Source organism: Pseudophryne corroboree, unplaced genomic scaffold, assembly GCF_028390025.1.
Source record: "Pseudophryne corroboree isolate aPseCor3 unplaced genomic scaffold, aPseCor3.hap2 scaffold_518, whole genome shotgun sequence".
In the NCBI taxonomy this organism is placed as follows: domain Eukaryota; kingdom Metazoa; phylum Chordata; class Amphibia; order Anura; family Myobatrachidae; genus Pseudophryne; species Pseudophryne corroboree.
Window position 1 is genome coordinate 139,137 of NW_026970121.1, and position 20,970 is coordinate 160,106.

The 20,970-nt window shown below is 38.4% G+C and overlaps 3 non-coding genes across 3 annotated transcripts; all 3 read right to left on the bottom strand.

The window, feature by feature from the left end:
- Window positions 1–7,032: 7,032 nt before the first annotated feature.
- TRNAN-AUU (transfer RNA asparagine (anticodon AUU)) lies at window positions 7,033–7,106 on the bottom strand. Its single transcript has one exon. It is a non-coding gene; the product is annotated as a tRNA-Asn (tRNA).
- Window positions 7,107–11,704: 4,598 nt separating this feature from the next.
- On the bottom strand, window positions 11,705–11,778 carry TRNAN-GUU (transfer RNA asparagine (anticodon GUU)). Its single transcript has one exon. It is a non-coding gene; the product is annotated as a tRNA-Asn (tRNA).
- A 5,766-nt stretch (window positions 11,779–17,544) lies between these two features.
- TRNAN-GUU (transfer RNA asparagine (anticodon GUU)) lies at window positions 17,545–17,618 on the bottom strand. Its single transcript has one exon. It is a non-coding gene; the product is annotated as a tRNA-Asn (tRNA).
- Window positions 17,619–20,970: the final 3,352 nt, after the last annotated feature.

Here is a 20,970-nt window from a genome sequence, read left to right on the forward strand (position 1 = left end):
GTGTTGGTCCTGGTTTTAGTACTTGGATGGGAGACCACCAGGAAATACCAGGAGCTGTGTGTATTTTTACAATACCAACACCGTTCTCTTGATGCATTCCATTTTGAAACATTGGGGCAGATCTATTAAGCCTGGTGAACTGATAAAGTGCAAGGTGATAAAGTACCAGCCAGTCAGCTCCTAACTGTCATTTTTCAAACCCAGCCTGTGACATGGCAATTAGGAGCTGATTGGCTGGTACTTTATCACCATGCAAATTATCATTTCACCAGGTTTAATAAATCGTCCGCTTATTCATTTATGTACGAGTAGTTAGAAGTAGAAGAACTCTAACAGAAACCACTAAGCTCATCTACAGCCACACCACACTGTATATGCCCAATATCACCTGATCTTAGGCCTGGTTTGTTCTTGGATGTGAGACCACCTGGGAATACCAGGTGCTGTAGGTAGTTTTATACTACCAACACCGTTCTCTTGATGCATTCTATTTTGAAACTTATTCATTGATGTAGAAGTTAGAAACAGCAAAAATCATCTACAGCCGCATCACACTGGATATGTCCAATCCAGTGGCGTAACTAGAAATTTTTCTCCCCCAAGCCAAAAAATTCTTCGGCGCCCCCCCCCCCCTTCATGCTCCATAATTGGGAGCAAGAAAGGGATAAATATGCGCGCGCCTAAGGTGCGCGCGTCAAAAAAGGGGCGTGGTTTTGTTGGAGTGGGCGTGGTTTCGCATAAAGGGGCGTGGCATTGCAGGAAAAGACTACCTTATACCCCAGTTTTGCAACCTGCACGCCCATACGTTGGCCACCACAGGAAAGAAAAATAATCCTGATTCATGCCCCTTACATTATTTGTCATTTTTCCTCCTTATAGTAATGCCCAGTATACATTATGCCACATACTGCAATGGCCCTTAGACATTATGCCGCACACAATAATGCACGACACAATATGCACACACTGTAATGCCCCCGACACATTATGCCACACACCGTAATGTCTGTGACACATTATGCCACACACCGTAATGCCTGTGACACTTTATGACAGGAATCGCAATGCCCGTTATACATTATGCTACACACTGCAATGCCCCTGATACATTATAGCACATACAATGTCTGTGACACATTATGACACACACCGCAATGTCCGTGATACATTATGCCACACACTGCAATGCCCGATACATTATAGCACATACAATGCCTGTGACACATTATGCCACACACTGCACTGACCTTGAGACATTATACCACAATGCCCGTGATATAGTATACCATACACCGTAATGCCTGTGACACATCCGCAATGCCCTGCCCGTTATACCCTATGCCACACATCGCAATGCCCGTTATGTATTATGCCACACTGCAATGACCCTGAGACATTATACCACATACCACAATGCCCGTGATATAGTATACCACACACCGTAATGCCTGACACATTATGACACACACCGCAATGTCCGTGATACATTATGCCACACACTGCAATGACCCTGAGACATTATACCACATATCACAATGCCTGCGATATAGTATACCATACACCGTAATGCCTGCGACACATTATGACACACACCGCAATGTCCGTGATACATTATGCCACACACTGTAATGCCCATTACACATTAAGTCCTACAGTAAGGCTTCTAATTACTTTTCAATTACCTGCTCGTTGTCAGGGGTTTCATGCACTGGGTGTCATGCTCGTTGCCAGGGGTTTCATGCTCTTGGTTCCATGCACGGTGCCAGCGGTTTTCATGCTCAGGGTGTCATGCTCGTTGCCAGGGGTTTCATGCACTGGGTGTCATGCTCGTTGCCAGGTGTTTCATGCACTGGGTGTCATGCTCGTTGCCAGATGTTTCATGCACTGGGTGTCATGCTCGTTGCTAGGAGGTAGTCCTTGTTGCTAGGGCTGTGCTCCCAGTGCCACATATGTCCCCAGTGCCAGATATTCCCCCACGGTGCCAGGTACTTACATGCCCCAGTGCCAAATATAGTCGTCCCCCCCATGTGCCAGGTACACATATGCCCCCAGTGCCAGATATTCCCCCCCAGTGCCATATATGCCCCCAGTGCCAGATATTCCCCCCAGTGCCATATATGCCCCCCGTGCCATATATGCCCCCAGTGCCAGATACCCCCCCCCAGTGCCATATATGCCCCCAGTGCCAGATATTCCCCCCCAGTGCCATATATGCCCCAGTGCCAGATATCCCCCCCAGTGCCAGATATGCCCCCAGTGCCAGATATTCCCCCCAGTGCCAGAAATGCCCCAGTGCCAGATATTCCTTCCCCCCCCCCGTGCCATATATGCCCCCAGTGCCAGATATTTACCCCCCCCGCCGTCGCTTTTTGGAGGGACACGGAGGGCACAGCTCGTCTCTCCTGTGTCCCTCCTGCTGCATCATCTCCGGCGGCCGCGGGTCTAATAGGGGGAAGTGCCGGTTCGTGAGCCAATTAGAGCTCACGGACGGCACTTCCCCCTATTAGACCCGCGGCCGCCGGAGATGATGCAGCAGGAGGGACACAGGGAGGCGCGCTGTGTGCCCTCCGTGTCCCTCCAAAAAGCGGCGGAGGGAAGGAGACTGCAGACTGACATGCGGACGCTCGTCCGCATGTCAGTCTGCTGTAAATCAGTGGCTCCCCCGCAGCCCCTCGCCCCCAAGCCACCGCGAGGACTGCGGGGGTAGTAGTTACGCCACTGGTCCAATCTCATCTGATGATGGAAGCTAAGCAGTGTTGTGCCTGGTTTGTTTTTGGATTTCAAGTCCTGCCTTCTGGTTTGGCCACGGCACCTCGGATATTCACCAAGGTCATGGCCGTGATGACGACCCTTCACCATCAGAGAATCAGGATCCTGCCAAATCTGGACGACTTGCTGATCCTGGTGAACTCCCAAGAGGTTCTCCACAGTTATCTGGAACTGGCGGTCCAATTCCTAAAAGTCCACGGGTGGCTCATCAACTGAAAAAAGTCCTCGCTGGTCCCTGCTCGGAACATTGTGCACCTAGGGGCACTGCTGGACACACACAGCCAACAATTGTTTCTGTCTCCAGAGAAAGTCCTGAAAATTCAGGACAGTATCGTCCTCTCTCGCCCAAGAGTGTTGATACACACAGCGATGCAAGTACTAGACCTCATGGTGTCGGCTTTCGATATGGTAGAGTACGCTCAATTTCATTACCGCCCTCTGCAGAGGTTAATCCTCTCCAAGTGGGACGGCCTGCCTCATCGGATGATGTCTCAAATGATCTCCTTGACTCCGGAGGTTCGTCTGACACTGAGCTGGTGGCTACAGGACCAACAGTTGAGCAGGGGCCATCCCTTCTGGATCTCCAACTGTGTCCTCCTGACAATGGATGCCAGTCTTTTGGGCTGGGCCATGGTGTTGGAGCAACACTTTCTCCAGGGTCGGTGGACCAGGGAGGAATCTCTCCTCCTGATATACATTCTGGAATTGCAGGCAGTGTTCAATTAATTGACACTGGCCCTGCCTCTAGTACAAAACAGGCCTGTTCAAGTACAATCTGACAACGCCACCATGGTAGTGTACACAAATCATCAAGGCGGCACTCGAAACTGCATGGCAAAGCTGGAAGTATCAAAAATCCTCCGTTGGGTAGAAAGTCATCTGACAGCAATATCGGCAGTGTTCATTCCCGGAGTCCTCAACTAGGAAGCGGATTTCCTCAGTCGTCAGGACGTTCACGCTGGAGAGTGGAGAGGCCGCAGCAGAAATGTCTGCACTGGTGTCAGTAGGTGACTGAGGCAGGGATGACTTGGAGATAGTGGGTGACTGAAGCATGTATGAGTGGGAGATAGTGGGTGACTGAGGCCGGGGTGACTGGGAGATAGTGGGTGACAGGGAGATAGTGGGTTACTGAGGGAGGGGTGATAGGAAGGGGTTGGGTAAGTATGGGAAGAAAGTGGGTGACAGGTATAATAAATGACTAAGGCAGGGGTGATAGGGAGATAGTGGATGACTGTGGCAGGGGTGACAGGGACAGTAAGAGACTGAGGCATGGGTGACAGGGATAGTGGCTGACTGAGGCAGGGGTGACTGGGAGATAGTGGGTGACTGAGGCAGGGTTGACAGGGATAGTGGGTGACTGAAGCAGGGGTGATAGGGTGACAGTGGGTGACTAAAGCAGGGGTGACTGGTATAGTGGGTGACTGAGGCAGGGATCGCAGATATAGTGGTTGACTGAGGCAGCGGTGACTGGGAGATAGTGGGTAACTGAGGCAGGGGTGACAGGGAAAGTGTGTGACTCAGGCAGGGGTGATAGGGAGATAGTGGGCTGCATATCTCTGCCTCACTGCAGCAGCACATTCCTGCTTCAATGACAGCAGCACATCCCTACCTCACTTATAGCAGCACATCCCTGCCTCGCTGACAGCAGCACATCCCTGCCTCGCTGACAGCAGCACATCCCTGCCTCGCTGACAGCAGCACATCCCTGCTTCACTGACAGCAGCACATCCCTGCTTCGCTGACAGCAGCACATCCCTGCTTCGCTGACAGCAGCACATCCCTGCCTCGCTGACAGCAGCACATCCCTGTCTCGCTGACAGCAGCACAGCACTGCTTCGCTGACAGCAGCACATCACTGCTTCACTACCAGCAGCACATCCCTGCCTCACTGGCAGCAGCACATCCCTGCCTTACTGACAGCTGTATATAGGGCCTAATTCAGACCTGATCCCTGCTGTGCATATTCACACAACAGGAGATCAGGTCTGAAGTGCGTGTGTGCTGGTGCCGCAGTGCACCGGCACATGCCAGAGATGCGATCAGCATCTCTGCCCAGTGAGCGCCTCTGCCTGATTAATCTGGAGAGTTTTTGTAAGATGTTTCTTCCATCAACCAACGAAGAAACACATTGGTACTTTCCCATGATGAGTGAGTGCTTCAGGATCTCTTGAACTTACATGTGCAGCAGAGTACTGCAATGGAAGCATGCTGGGCCCATAACCCAGAGGTAGGCAGATTGAAACTATCCTCTGCTATATGCATTTTTTTTTTGTTAATTAAAGTAATCAAAAACTGGGATTGATATTTTGTCTCTTTTATTTTTACTTAAAGTACAATAACTTTTACCATTTTAATTTGTTTTAATAGTATATTGACAGTATTGTTTTCTTTCAAAAATCCACTTCATTTTCTTTACCCTATTATTAAAATGGTAATTGACAAAAACAAACTACATTGTCACCAGAAGAGCAATACAAAATGTACAAGTGATATATTAAAATCATCTTTCCAGCTTGAATTTCAATGATGCATTGGGTCAACAATTTTGTGAGAAACATCTTCACCCTTAAATAAAGATTTTCTTAATTCCTTACCTGTGTGCTAATTAGATATCACCTTGTTTTCACATTAAACAGACTTCCACATGAGAAAGCAGCAAGGATGCAGTGGCGTTAATGTTTCCTGGTGTCAACCTGTATTATTTCAGTAGACATTGAAATGAGGATACATCTTGCTGCCTTTCCAATGAAGCAAGTTTAATTTAGTAATAGGTGAAAAACCATCCCTACAAAGGTGTTAATCAGAGACTTGGCTTTGTGGACACTTTTCAGAGAACAAATTTGTTAGCATAAAAATAAAGCCAGAAAATAAAGAGCTGTTTAATCACTCAATTGGATTTTTCTGCCAGCATATTTTTTTTCTCTGCAACCCACTGCTAAATTGTGCTTCCTAGCTGTTTTTATAAAATCACTGAATCAAATCTAACTCTGATTACATCAGAGAAGGCCAGGTACCCTACACCAAAACAGGGGGTTTGAAATTTTGACTTGTCTACTTAAAGATCACCAAAATCTGATAACAAGGTCAATTAGGTCCCTGGGTGGGATTGAACCACCAACCTTTTGGTTAATAGCTGTACATACTAACTGATTGCGCCACAGAGACACTTTGCAAAAGTCCATACTGACAAAGGCTAATAAGCATTCATCTAAAACGTTTCCTAGAAAAACTTTAAAAAGTCAATAATCTGGAGAGTTTTTGTAAGATGTTTCTTCCATCAACCAACGAAGAAACACATTGGTACTTTCCCATGATGAGTGAGTGCTTCAGGATCTCTTGAACTTACATGTGCAGCAGAGTACTGCAATGGAAGCATGCTGGGCCCATAACCCAGAGGTAGGCAGATTGAAACTATCCTCTGCTATATGCATTTTTTTTTTTTGTTAATTAAAGTAATCCAAAACTGGGATTGATATTTTGTCTCTTTTATTTTTACTTAAAGTACAATAACTTTTACCATTTTAATTTGTTTTAATAGTATATTGACAGTATTGTTTTCTTTCAAAAATCCACTTAATTTTCTTTACCCTATTATTAAAATGGTAATTGACAAAAACAAACTACATTGTCACCAGAAGAGCAATACAAAATGTACAAGTGATATATTAAAATCATCTTTCCAGCTTGAATTTCAATGTTGCATTGGGTCAACAATTTTGTGAGAAACATCTTCACCCTTAAATAAAGATTTTCTTAATTCCTTACCTGTGTGCTAATTAGATATCACCTTGTTTTCACATTAAACAGACTTCCACATGAGAAAGCAGCAAGGATGCAGTGGCGTTAATGTTTCCTGGTGTCAACTTGTATTATTTCAGTAGACATTGAAATGAGGATGCATCTTGCTGCCTTTCCAATGAAGCAAGTTTAATTTAGTAATAGGTGAAAAACCATCCTTACAAAGGTGTTAATCAGAGACTTGGCTTTGTGGACACTTTTCAGAGAACAAATTTGTTAGCATAAAAATAAAGCCAGAAAATGAAGAGCTGTTTAATCACTCGATTGGATTTTTCTGCCAGCATATTTTTTTTCTCTGCAACCCACTGCTAAATTGTGCTTCCTAGCTGTTTTTTATAAAATCACTGAATCAAATCTAACTCTGATTACATCAGAGAAGGCCATGTACCCTACACCATAAGATGAGGTTTGAAATTTTGACTTGTCTACTTAAATATCACCAAAATCTGATCACAAGGTTAATTATGTCCCTGGGTGGGATTGAACCACCAACCTTTTGGTTAATAGCCAAACACACTAACCGATTGCACCACAGAGACACTTTGCAAAAGTCCATACTGACAAAGGCTAATAAGCATTCATCTAAAACGTTTCCTAGAAAAACTTTAAAAAGTCAATAATCTGGAGAGTTTTTGTAAGATGTTTCTTCCATCAACCAACGAAGAAACACATTGGTACTTTCCCATGATGAGTGAGTGCTTCAGGATCTCTTGCACTTACATGTGCAGCAGAGTACTGCAATGGAAGCATGCTGGGCCCATAACCCAGAGGTAGGCAGATTGAAACTATCCTCTGCTATATGCATTTTTTTGTTTGTTAATTAAAGTAATCCAAAACTGGGATTGATATTTTGGCTCTTTTATTTTTACTTAAAGTACAATAACTTTTACCATTTTAATTTGTTTTAATAGTATATTGACAGTATAGTTTTCTATCAAAAATCCACTTAATTTTCTTTACCCTGTTATTAAAATGGTAATTGACAAAAAAACTACATTGTCACCAGAAGAGCAATACAAAATGTACAAGTGATATATTAAAATCATCTTTCCAGCTTGAATTTCAATGATGCATTGGGGCAACAATTTTGTGAGAAACATCTTCACCCTTAAATAAAGATTTTCGTAATTCCTTACCTGTGTGCTAATTAGATACCACCTTGTTTTCACATTAAACAGACTTCCACATGAGAAAGCAGCAAGGATGCAGTGGCGTTAATGTTTCCTGGTGTCAACCTGTATTATTTCAGTAGACATTGAAATGAGGATACATCTTGCTGCCTTTCCAATGAAGCAAGTTTAATTTAGTAATAGGTGAAAAACCATCCCTACAAAGGTGTTAATCAGAGACTTGGCTTTGTGGACACTTTTCAGAGAACAAATTTGTTAGCATAAAAATAAAGCCAGAAAATAAAGAGCTCTTTAATCACTCAATTGGATTTTTCTGCCAGCATATTTTTTTTCTCTGCAACCCACTGCTAAATTGTGCTTCCTAGCTGTTTTTATAAAATCACTGAATCAAATCTAACTCTGATTACATCAGAGAAGGCCAGGTACCCTACACCATAACAGGGGGTTTGAAATTTTGACTTGTCTACTTAAAGATCACCAAAATCTGATAACAAGGTCAATTAGGTCCCTGGGTGGGATTGAACCACCAACCTTTTGGTTAATAGCCGTACATACTAACTGATTGCGCCACAGAGACACTTTGCAAAAGTCCATACTGACAAAGGCTAATAAGCATTCATCTAAAACGTTTCCTAGAAAAACTTTAAAAAGTCAATAATCTGGAGAGTTTTTGTAAGATGTTTCTTCCATCAACCAACGAAGAAACACATTGGTACTTTCCCATGATGAGTGAGTGCTTCAGGATCTCTTGAACTTACATGTGCAGCAGAGTACTGCAATGGAAGCATGCTGGGCCCATAACCCAGAGGTAGGCAGATTGAAACTATCCTCTGCTATATGCATTTTTTTTTTGTTAATTAAAGTAATCCAAAACTGGGATTGATATTTTGTCTCTTTTATTTTTACTTAAAGTACAATAACTTTTACCATTTTAATTTGTTTTAATAGTATATTGACAGTATTGTTTTCTTTCAAAAATCCACTTCATTTTCTTTACCCTATTATTAAAATGGTAATTGACAAAAACAAACTACATTGTCACCAGAAGAGCAATACAAAATGTACAAGTGATATATTAAAATCATCTTTCCAGCTTGAAATTCAATGTTGCATTGGGTCAACAATTTTGTGAGAAACATCTTCACCCTTAAATAAAGATTTTCTTTATTCCTTACCTGTGTGCTAATTAGATATCACCTTGTTTTCACATTAAACAGACTTCCACATGAGAAAGCAGCAAGGATGCAGTGGCGTTAATGTTTAATGGTGTCAACTTGTATTATTTCAGTAGACATTGAAATGAGGATGCATCTTGCTGCCTTTCCAATGAAGCAAGTTTAATTTAGTAATAGGTGAAAAACCATCCTTACAAAGGTGTTAATCAGAGACTTGGCTTTGTGGACACTTTTCAGAGAACAAATTTGTTAGCATAAAAATAAAGCCAGAAAATGAAGAGCTGTTTAATCACTCGATTGGATTTTTCTGCCAGCATATTTTTTTTCTCTGCAACCCACTGCTAAATTGTGCTTCCTAGCTGTTTTTTATAAAATCACTGAATCAAATCTAACTCTGATTACATCAGAGAAGGCCAGGTACCCTACACAATAAGAGGGGGTTTGAAATTTTGACTTGTCTACTTAAATATCACCAAAATCTGATCACAAGGTCAATTACGTCCCTGGGTGGGATTGAACCACCAACCTTTTGGTTAATAGCCGAACACACTAACCGATTGCGCCACCGAGACACTTTGTAAACAGTACATACTGACAAAGGCTAATAAGCATACATCTAGAACGTTTCCTAGAAAAATATTAAAAAATCAATAATCTGGAGAGTTTTTGTAAGATGTTTCTTCCATCAACCAATGAATAAACACATTGGTACTTTCCCATGATGAGTGAGTGCTTCAGGATCTCTTGCACTTACATGTGCAGCAGAGTACTGCAATGGAAGCATGCTGGACCCATAACCCAGAGGTAGGCAGATTGAAACTATCCTTTGCTATATGCATTTTTTTTGTTAATTTAAGTAATCAAAACTGGGATTGATATTTTTGCTCTTTTATTTTTACTTAAAGTACAATAACTTTTACCATTTTAATTTGTTTTAATAGTATATTGACAGTATAGTTTTCTTTCAAAAATCCACTTAATTTTCTTTACCCGATTATTAAAATGGTAATTGACAAAAAAAACTACATTGTCACCAGAAGAGCAATACAAAATGTACAAGTGATATATTAAAATCATCTTTCCAGCTTGAATTTCAATGATGCATTGGGGCAACGATTTTGTGAGAAACATCTTCACCCTTAAATAAAGATTTTCTTAATTCCTTACCTGTGTGCTAATTAGATATCACCTTGTTTTCATATTAAACAGACTTTTACATGAGAAAGCAGCAAGGATGCAGTGGCGTTAATGTTTCCTGGTGTCAACCTGTATTATTTCAGTAGACATTGAAATGAGGATGCATCTTGCTGCCTTTCCAATGAAGCAAGTTTAATTTAGTAATAGGTGAAAAACCATCCTTACAAAGGTGTTAATCAGAGACTTGGCTTTGTGGACACTTTTCAGAGAACAAATTTGTTAGCATAAAAATAAAGCCAGAAAATAAAGAGCTGTTTAATCACTCAATTGGATTTTTCTGCCAGCATATTTTTTTTCTCTGCAACCCACTGCTAAATTGTGCTTCCTAGCTGTTTTTATAAAATCACTGAATCAAATCTAACTCTGATTACATCAGAGAAGGCCAAGTACCCTACACCATAACAGGGGGTTTGAAATTTTGACTTGTCTACTTAAAGATCACCAAAATCTGATAACAAGGTCAATTAGGTCCCTGGGTGGGATTAAACCACCAACCTTTTGGTTAAAAGCCGTACATACTAACTGATTGCGCCACAGAGACACTTTGCAAATTTCCATACTGACAAAGGCTAATAAGCATTCATCTAAAACGTTTCCTAGAAAAACTTTAAAATGTCAATAATCTGGAGAGTTTTTGTAAGATGTTTCTTCCATCAACCAACGAAGAAACACATTGGTACTTTCCCATGATGAGTGAGTGCTTCAGGATCTCTTGCACTTACATGTGCAGCAGAGTACTGCAATGGAAGCATGCTGGGCCCATAACCCAGAGGTAGGCAGATTGAAACTATCCTCTGCTATATGCATTTTTTTTGTTAATTAAAGTAATCCAAAACTGGGATTGATATTTTGTCTCTTTTATTTTTACTTAAAGTACAATAACTTTTACCATTTTAATTTGTTTTAATAGTATATTGACAGTATTGTTTTCTTTCAAAAATCCACTTCATTTTCTTTACCCTATTATTAAAATGGTAATTGACAAAAACAAACTACATTGTCACCAGAAGAGCAATACAAAATGTACAAGTGATATATTAAAATCATCTTTCCAGCTTGAATTTCAATGATGCATTGGGTCAACAATTTTGTGAGAAACATCTTCACCCTTAAATAAAGATTTTCTTAATTCCTTACCTGTGTGCTAATTAGATATCACCTTGTTTTCACATTAAACAGACTTCCACATGAGAAAGCAGCAAGGATGCAGTGGCGTTAATGTTTCCTGGTGTCAACTTGTATTATTTCAGTAGACATTGAAATGAGGATGCATCTTGCTGCCTTTCCAATGAAGCAAGTTTAATTTAGTAATAGGTGAAAAACCATCCTTACAAAGGTGTTAATCAGAGACTTGGCTTTGTGGACACTTTTCAGAGAACAAATTTGTTAGCATAAAAATAAAGCCAGAAAATGAAGAGCTGTTTAATCACTCGATTGGATTTTTCTGCCAGCATATTTTTTTTCTCTGCAACCCACTGCTAAATTGTGCTTCCTAGCTGTTTTTTATAAAATCACTGAATCAAATCTAACTCTGATTACATCAGAGAAGGCCATATACCCTACACCATAAGAGGAGGTTTGAAATTTTGACTTGTCTACTTAAATATCACCAAAATCTGATCACAAGGTTAATTACGTCCCTGGGTGGGATTGAACCACCAACCTTTTGGTTAACAGCCAAACACACTAACCGATTGCGCCACAGAGACACTTTGCAAAAAGTACATACTGACAAAGGCTAATAAGCATACATCTAGAACGTTTCCTAGAAAAACATTAAAAAATCAATAATCTGGAGAGTTTTTGTAAGATGTTTCTTCCATCAACCAACGAATAAACACATTGGTACTTTCCCATGATGAGTGAGTGCTTCAGGATCTCTTGCACTTACATGGGCAGCAGAGTACTGCAATGGAAGCATGCTGGACCCATAACCCAGAGGTAGGCAGATTGAAACTATCCTTTGCTATATGCATTTTTTTGGTTAATTTAAGTAATCAAAACTGGGATTGATATTTTTGCTCTTTTATTTTTACTTAAAGTACAATAACTTTTACCATTTTAATTTGTTTTAATAGTATATTGACAGTATAGTTTTCTTTCAAAAATCCACTTAATTTTCTTTACCCTGTTATTAAAATGGTAATTGACAAAAAAACTACATTGTCACCAGAAGAGCAATACAAAATGTACAAGTGATATATTAAAATCATCTTTCCAGCTTGAATTTCAATGATGCATTGGGGCAACAATTTTGTGAGAAACATCTTCACCCTTAAATAAAGATTTTCGTAATTCCTTACCTGTGTGCTAATTAGATATCACCTTGTTTTCACATTAAACAGACCTCCATGTGAGAAAGCAGCAAAGATGCAGTGGCGTTAATGTTTCCTGGTGTCAACCTGTATTATTTCAGTAGACATTGAAATGAGGATGCATCTTGCTGCCTTTCCAATGAAGCAAGTTTAATTTAGTAATAGGTGAAAAACCATCCTTACAAAGGTGTTAATCAGAGACTTGGCTTTGTGGACACTTTTCAGAGAACAAATTTGTTAGCATAAAAATAAATTCCAGAAAATGAAGAGCTGTTTAATCACTCAATTGGATTTTTCTGCCAGCATATTTTTTTTCTCTGCAACCCACTGCTAAATTGTGCTTCCTAGCTGTTTTTTATAAAATCACTGAATCAAATCTAACTCTGATTACATCAGAGAAGGCCAGGTACCCTACACAATAAGAGGGGGTTTGAAATTTTGACTTGTCTACTTAAATATCACCAAAATCTGATCACAAGGTCAATTACGTCCCTGGGTGGGATTGAACCACCGACCTTTTGGTTAATAGCCGAACACACTAACCGATTGCGCCACCAAGACACTTTGCAAACAGTACATACTAACAAAGGCTAATAAGCATACATCTAGAACGTTTCCTAGAAAAATATTAAAAAATCAATAATCTGGAGAGTTTTTGTAAGATGTTTCTTCCATCAACCAATGAATAAACACATTGGTACTTTCCCATGATGAGGGAGTGCTTCAGGATCTCTTGCACTTACATGTGCAGCAGAGTACTGCAATGGAAGCATGCTGGACCCATAACCCAGAGGTAGGCAGATTGAAACTATCCTTTGCTATATGCATTTTTTTTTGTTAATTTAAGTAATCAAAACTGGGATTGATATTTTTGCTCTTTTATTTTTACTTAAAGTACAATAACTTTTACCATTTTAATTTGTTTTAATAGTATATTGACAGTATAGTTTTCTTTCAAAAATCCACTTAATTTTCTTTACCCTATTATTAAAATGGTAATTGACAAAAAAAACTACATTGTCACCAGAAGAGCAATACAAAATGTACAAGTGATATATTAAAATCATCTTTCCAGCTTGAATTTCAATGATGCATTGGGGCAACAATTTTGTGAGAAACATATTCACCCTTAAATAAAGATTTTCGTAATTTCTTACCTGTGTGCTAATTAGATATCACCTTGTTTTCACATTAAACAGACTTCCACATGAGAAAGCAGCAAGGATGCAGTGGCGTTAATGTTTCCTGGTGTCAACCTGTATTATTTCAGTAGACATTGAAATGAGGATGCATCTTGCTGCCTTTCCAATGAAGCAAGTTTAATTTAGTAATAGGTGAAAAACCATCCCTACAAAGGTGTTAATCAGAGACTTGGCTTTGTGGACACTTTTCAGAGAACAAATTTGTTAGCATAAAAATAAAGCCAGAAAATGAAGAGCTGTTTAATCACGCAATTTGATTTTTTTGCCAGCATATTTCTTTTTCTCTGCAACCCACTGCTAAATTGTGCTTCCTAGATGTTTTTATAAAATCACTGAATCAAATCTAACTCTGATTACATCAGAGAAGGCCAGGTACCCTACACCATAACAGGGGGTATGAAATTTGACTTGTCTACTTAAAGATCACCAAAATCTGATAACAAGGTCAATTAGGTCCCTGGGTGGGATTGAACCACCAACCTTTTGGTTAATAGCCGTACATACTAACTGATTGCGCCACAGAGACACTTTGCAAAAGTCCATACTGACAAAGGCTAATAAGCATTCATCTAAAACGTTTCCTAGAAAAACTTTAAAAAGTCAATAATCTGGAGAGTTTTTGTAAGATGTTTCTTCCATCAACCAACGAAGAAACACATTGGTACTTTCCCATGATGAGTGAGTGCTTCAGGATCTCTTGAACTTACATGTGCAGCAGAGTACTGCAATGGAAGCATGCTGGGCCCATAACCCAGAGGTAGGCAGATTGAAACTATCCTCTGCTATATGCATTTTTTTTTTTGTTAATTAAAGTAATCCAAAACTGGGATTGATATTTTGTCTCTTTTATTTTTACTTAAAGTACAATAACTTTTACCATTTTAATTTGTTTTAATAGTATATTGACAGTATTGTTTTCTTTCAAAAATCCACTTCATTTTCTTTACCCTATTATTAAAATGGTAATTGACAAAAACAAACTACATTGTCACCAGAAGAGCAATACAAAATGTACAAGTGATATATTAAAATCATCTTTCCAGCTTGAAATTCAATGTTGCATTGGGTCAACAATTTTGTGAGAAACATCTTCACCCTTAAATAAAGATTTTCTTAATTCCTTACCTGTGTGCTAATTAGATATCACCTTGTTTTCACATTAAACAGACTTCCACATGAGAAAGCAGCAAGGATGCAGTGGCGTTAATGTTTAATGGTGTCAACTTGTATTATTTCAGTAGACATTGAAATGAGGATGCATCTTGCTGCCTTTCCAATGAAGCAAGTTTAATTTAGTAATAGGTGAAAAACCATCCTTACAAAGGTGTTAATCAGAGACTTGGCTTTGTGGACACTTTTCAGAGAACAAATTTGTTAGCATAAAAATAAAGCCAGAAAATGAAGAGCTGTTTAATCACTCGATTGGATTTTTCTGCCAGCATATTTTTTTTCTCTGCAACCCACTGCTAAATTGTGCTTCCTAGCTGTTTTTTATAAAATCACTGAATCAAATCTAACTCTGATTACATCAGAGAAGGCCAGGTACCCTACACAATAAGAGGGGGTTTGAAATTTTGACTTGTCTACTTAAATATCACCAAAATCTGATCACAAGGTCAATTACGTCCCTGGGTGGGATTGAACCACCAACCTTTTGGTTAATAGCCGAACACACTAACCGATTGCGCCACCGAGACACTTTGTAAACAGTACATACTGACAAAGGCTAATAAGCATACATCTAGAACGTTTCCTAGAAAAATATTAAAAAATCAATAATCTGGAGAGTTTTTGTAAGATGTTTCTTCCATCAACCAATGAATAAACACATTGGTACTTTCCCATGATGAGTGAGTGCTTCAGGATCTCTTGCACTTACATGTGCAGCAGAGTACTGCAATGGAAGCATGCTGGACCCATAACCCAGAGGTAGGCAGATTGAAACTATCCTTTGCTATATGCATTTTTTTTGTTAATTTAAGTAATCAAAACTGGGATTGATATTTTTGCTCTTTTATTTTTACTTAAAGTACAATAACTTTTACCATTTTAATTTGTTTTAATAGTATATTGACAGTATAGTTTTCTTTCAAAAATCCACTTAATTTTCTTTACCCGATTATTAAAATGGTAATTGACAAAAAAAACTACATTGTCACCAGAAGAGCAATACAAAATGTACAAGTGATATATTAAAATCATCTTTCCAGCTTGAATTTCAATGATGCATTGGGGCAACGATTTTGTGAGAAACATCTTCACCCTTAAATAAAGATTTTCTTAATTCCTTACCTGTGTGCTAATTAGATATCACCTTGTTTTCATATTAAACAGACTTTTACATGAGAAAGCAGCAAGGATGCAGTGGCGTTAATGTTTCCTGGTGTCAACCTGTATTATTTCAGTAGACATTGAAATGAGGATGCATCTTGCTGCCTTTCCAATGAAGCAAGTTTAATTTAGTAATAGGTGAAAAACCATCCTTACAAAGGTGTTAATCAGAGACTTGGCTTTGTGGACACTTTTCAGAGAACAAATTTGTTAGCATAAAAATAAAGCCAGAAAATAAAGAGCTGTTTAATCACTCAATTGGATTTTTCTGCCAGCATATTTTTTTTCTCTGCAACCCACTGCTAAATTGTGCTTCCTAGCTGTTTTTATAAAATCACTGAATCAAATCTAACTCTGATTACATCAGAGAAGGCCAAGTACCCTACACCATAACAGGGGGTTTGAAATTTTGACTTGTCTACTTAAAGATCACCAAAATCTGATAACAAGGTCAATTAGGTCCCTGGGTGGGATTAAACCACCAACCTTTTGGTTAAAAGCCGTACATACTAACTGATTGCGCCACAGAGACACTTTGCAAATTTCCATACTGACAAAGGCTAATAAGCATTCATCTAAAACGTTTCCTAGAAAAACTTTAAAATGTCAATAATCTGGAGAGTTTTTGTAAGATGTTTCTTCCATCAACCAACGAAGAAACACATTGGTACTTTCCCATGATGAGTGAGTGCTTCAGGATCTCTTGCACTTACATGTGCAGCAGAGTACTGCAATGGAAGCATGCTGGGCCCATAACCCAGAGGTAGGCAGATTGAAACTATCCTCTGCTATATGCATTTTTTTTTGTTAATTAAAGTAATCCAAAACTGGGATTGATATTTTGTCTCTTTTATTTTTACTTAAAGTACAATAACTTTTACCATTTTAATTTGTTTTAATAGTATATTGACAGTATTGTTTTCTTTCAAAAAACCACTTCATTTTCTTTACCCTATTATTAAAATGGTAATTGACAAAAACAAACTACATTGTCACCAGAAGAGCAATACAAAATGTACAAGTGATATATTAAAATCATCTTTCCAGCTTGAATTTCAATGATGCATTGGGTCAACAATTTTGTGAGAAACATCTTCACCCTTAAATAAAGATTTTCTTAATTCCTTACCTGTGTGCTAATTAGATATCACCTTGTTTTCACATTAAACAGACTTCCACATGAGAAAGCAGCAAGGATGCAGTGGCGTTAATGTTTCCTGGTGTCAACTTGTATTATTTCAGTAGACATTGAAATGAGGATGCATCTTGCTGCCTTTCCAATGAAGCAAGTTTAATTTAGTAATAGGTGAAAAACCATCCTTACAAAGGTGTTAATCAGAGACTTGGCTTTGTGGACACTTTTCAGAGAACAAATTTGTTAGCATAAAAATAAAGCCAGAAAATGAAGAGCTGTTTAATCACTCGATTGGATTTTTCTGCCAGCATATTTTTTTTCTCTGCAACCCACTGCTAAATTGTGCTTCCTAGCTGTTTTTTATAAAATCACTGAATCAAATCTAACTCTGATTACATCAGAGAAGGCCATATACCCTACACCATAAGAGGAGGTTTGAAATTTTGACTTGTCTACTTAAATATCACCAAAATCTGATCACAAGGTTAATTACGTCCCTGGGTGGGATTGAACCACCAACCTTTTGGTTAACAGCCAAACACACTAACCGATTGCGCCACAGAGACACTTTGCAAAAAGTACATACTGACAAAGGCTAATAAGCATACATCTAGAACGTTTCCTAGAAAAACATTAAAAAATCAATAATCTGGAGAGTTTTTGTAAGATGTTTCTTCCATCAACCAACGAATAAACACATTGGTACTTTCCCATGATGAGTGAGTGCTTCAGGATCTCTTGCACTTACATGGGCAGCAGAGTACTGCAATGGAAGCATGCTGGACCCATAACCCAGAGGTAGGCAGATTGAAACTATCCTTTGCTATATGCATTTTTTTGGTTAATTTAAGTAATCAAAACTGGGATTGATATTTTTGCTCTTTTATTTTTACTTAAAGTACAATAACTTTTACCATTTTAATTTGTTTTAATAGTATATTGACAGTATAGTTTTCTTTCAAAAATCCACTTAATTTTCTTTACCCTGTTATTAAAATGGTAATTGACAAAAAAACTACATTGTCACCAGAAGAGCAATACAAAATGTACAAGTGATATATTAAAATCATCTTTCCAGCTTGAATTTCAATGATGCATTGGGGCAACAATTTTGTGAGAAACATCTTCACCCTTAAATAAAGATTTTCGTAATTCCTTACCTGTGTGCTAATTAGATATCACCTTGTTTTCACATTAAACAGACCTCCATGTGAGAAAGCAGCAAAGATGCAGTGGCGTTAATGTTTCCTGGTGTCAACCTGTATTATTTCAGTAGACATTGAAATGAGGATACATCTTGCTGCCTTTCCAATGAAGCAAGTTTAATTTAGTAATAGGTGAAAAACCATCCTTACAAAGGTGTTAATCAGAGACTTGGCTTTGTGGACACTTTTCAGAGAACAAATTTGTTAGCATAAAAATAAATTCCAGAAAATGAAGAGCTGTTTAATCACTCAATTGGATTTTTCTGCCAGCATATTTTTTTTCTCTGCAACCCACTGCTAAATTGTGCTTCCTAGCTGTTTTTTATAAAATCACTGAATCAAATCTAACTCTGATTACATCAGAGAAGGCCAGGTACCCTACACAATAAGAGGGGGTTTGAAATTTTGACTTGTCTACTTAAATATCACCAAAATCTGATCACAAGGTCAATTACGTCCCTGGGTGGGATTGAACCACCGACCTTTTGGTTAATAGCCGAACACACTAACCGATTGCGCCACCAAGACACTTTGCAAACAGTACATACTAACAAAGGCTAATAAGCATACATCTAGAACGTTTCCTAGAAAAATATTAAAAAATCAATAATCTGGAGAGTTTTTGTAAGATGTTTCTTCCATCAACCAATGAATAAACACATTGGTACTTTCCCATGATGAGGGAGTGCTTCAGGATCTCTTGCACTTACATGTGCAGCAGAGTACTGCAATGGAAGCATGCTGGACCCATAACCCAGAGGTAGGCAGATTGAAACTATCCTTTGCTATATGCATTTTTTTTTGTTAATTTAAGTAATCAAAACTGGGATTGATATTTTTGCTCTTTTATTTTTACTTAAAGTACAATAACTTTTACCATTTTAATTTGTTTTAATAGTATATTGACAGTATAGTTTTCTTTCAAAAATCCACTTAATTTTCTTTACCCTATTATTAAAATGGTAATTGACAAAAAAAACTACATTGTCACCAGAAGAGCAATACAAAATGTACAAGTGATATATTAAAATCATCTTTCCAGCTTGAATTTCAATGATGCATTGGGGCAACAATTTTGTGAGAAACATATTCACCCTTAAATAAAGATTTTCGTAATTTCTTACCTGTGTGCTAATTAGATATCACCTTGTTTTCACATTAAACAGACTTCCACATGAGAAAGCAGCAAGGATGCAGTGGCGTTAATGTTTCCTGGTGTCAACCTGTATTATTTCAGTAGACATTGAAATGAGGATGCATCTTGCTGCCTTTCCAATGAAGCAAGTTTAATTTAGTAATAGGTGAAAAACCATCCCTACAAAGGTGTTAATCAGAGACTTGGCTTTGTGGACACTTTTCAGAGAACAAATTTGTTAGCATAAAAATAAAGCCAGAAAATGAAGAGCTGTTTAATCACGCAATTTGATTTTTTTGCCAGCATATTTCTTTTTCTCTGCAACCCACTGCTAAATTGTGCTTCCTAGATGTTTTTATAAAATCACTGAATCAAATCTAACTCTGATTACATCAGAGAAGGCCAGGTACCCTACACCATAACAGGGGGTATGAAATTTGACTTGTCTACTTAAAGATCACCAAAATCTGATAACAAGGTCAATTAGGTCCCTGGGTGGGATTGAACCACCAACCTTTTGGTTAATAGCCGTACATACTAACTGATTGCGCCACAGAGACACTTTGCAAAAGTTCATACTGACAAAGGCTAATAAGCATTCATCTAAAACGTTTCCTAGAAAAACTTTAAAAAGTCAATAATCTGGAGAGTTTTTGTAAGATGTTTCTTCCATCAACCAACGAAGAAACACATTGGTACTTTCCCATGATGAGTGAGTGCTTCAGGATCTCTTGCACTTACATGTGCAGCAGAGTACTGCAATGGAAGCATGCTGGGCCCATAACCCAGAGGTAGGCAGATTGAAACTATCCTCTGCTATATGCTTTTTTTTTTGTTAATTAAAGTAATCCAAAACTGGGATTGATATTTTGGCTCTTTTATTTTTACTTAAAGTACAATAACTTTTACCATTTTAATTTGTTTTAATAGTATATTGACAGTATTGTTTTCTTTCAAAAATCCACTTCATTTTCTTTACCCTATTATTAAAATGGTAATTGACAAAAACAAACTACATTGTCACCAGAAGAGCAATACAAAATGTACAAGTGATATATTAAAATCATCTTTCCAGCTTGAATTTCAATGATGCATTGGGGCAACGATTTTGTGAGAAACATCTTCACCCTTAAATAAAGATTTTCTTAATTCCTTACCTGTGTGCTAATTAGATATCACCTTGTTTTCATATTAAACAGACTTTTACATGAGAAAGCAGCAAGGATGCAGTGGCGTTAATGTTTCCTGGTGTCAACCTGTATTATTTCAGTAGACATTGAAATGAGGATGCATCTTGCTGCCTTTCCAATGAAGCAAGTTTAATTTAGTAATAGGTGAAAAACCATCCTTACAAAGGTGTTAATCAGAGACTTGGCTTTGTGGACACTTTTCAGAGAACAAATTTGTTAGCATAAAAATAAAGCCAGAAAATAAAGAGCTGTTTAATCACTCAATTGGATTTTTCTGCCAGCATATTTTTTTTCTCTGCAACCCACTGCTAAATTGTGCTTCCTAGCTGTTTTTATAAAATCACTGAATCAAATCTAACTCTGATTACATCAGAGAAGGCCAAGTACC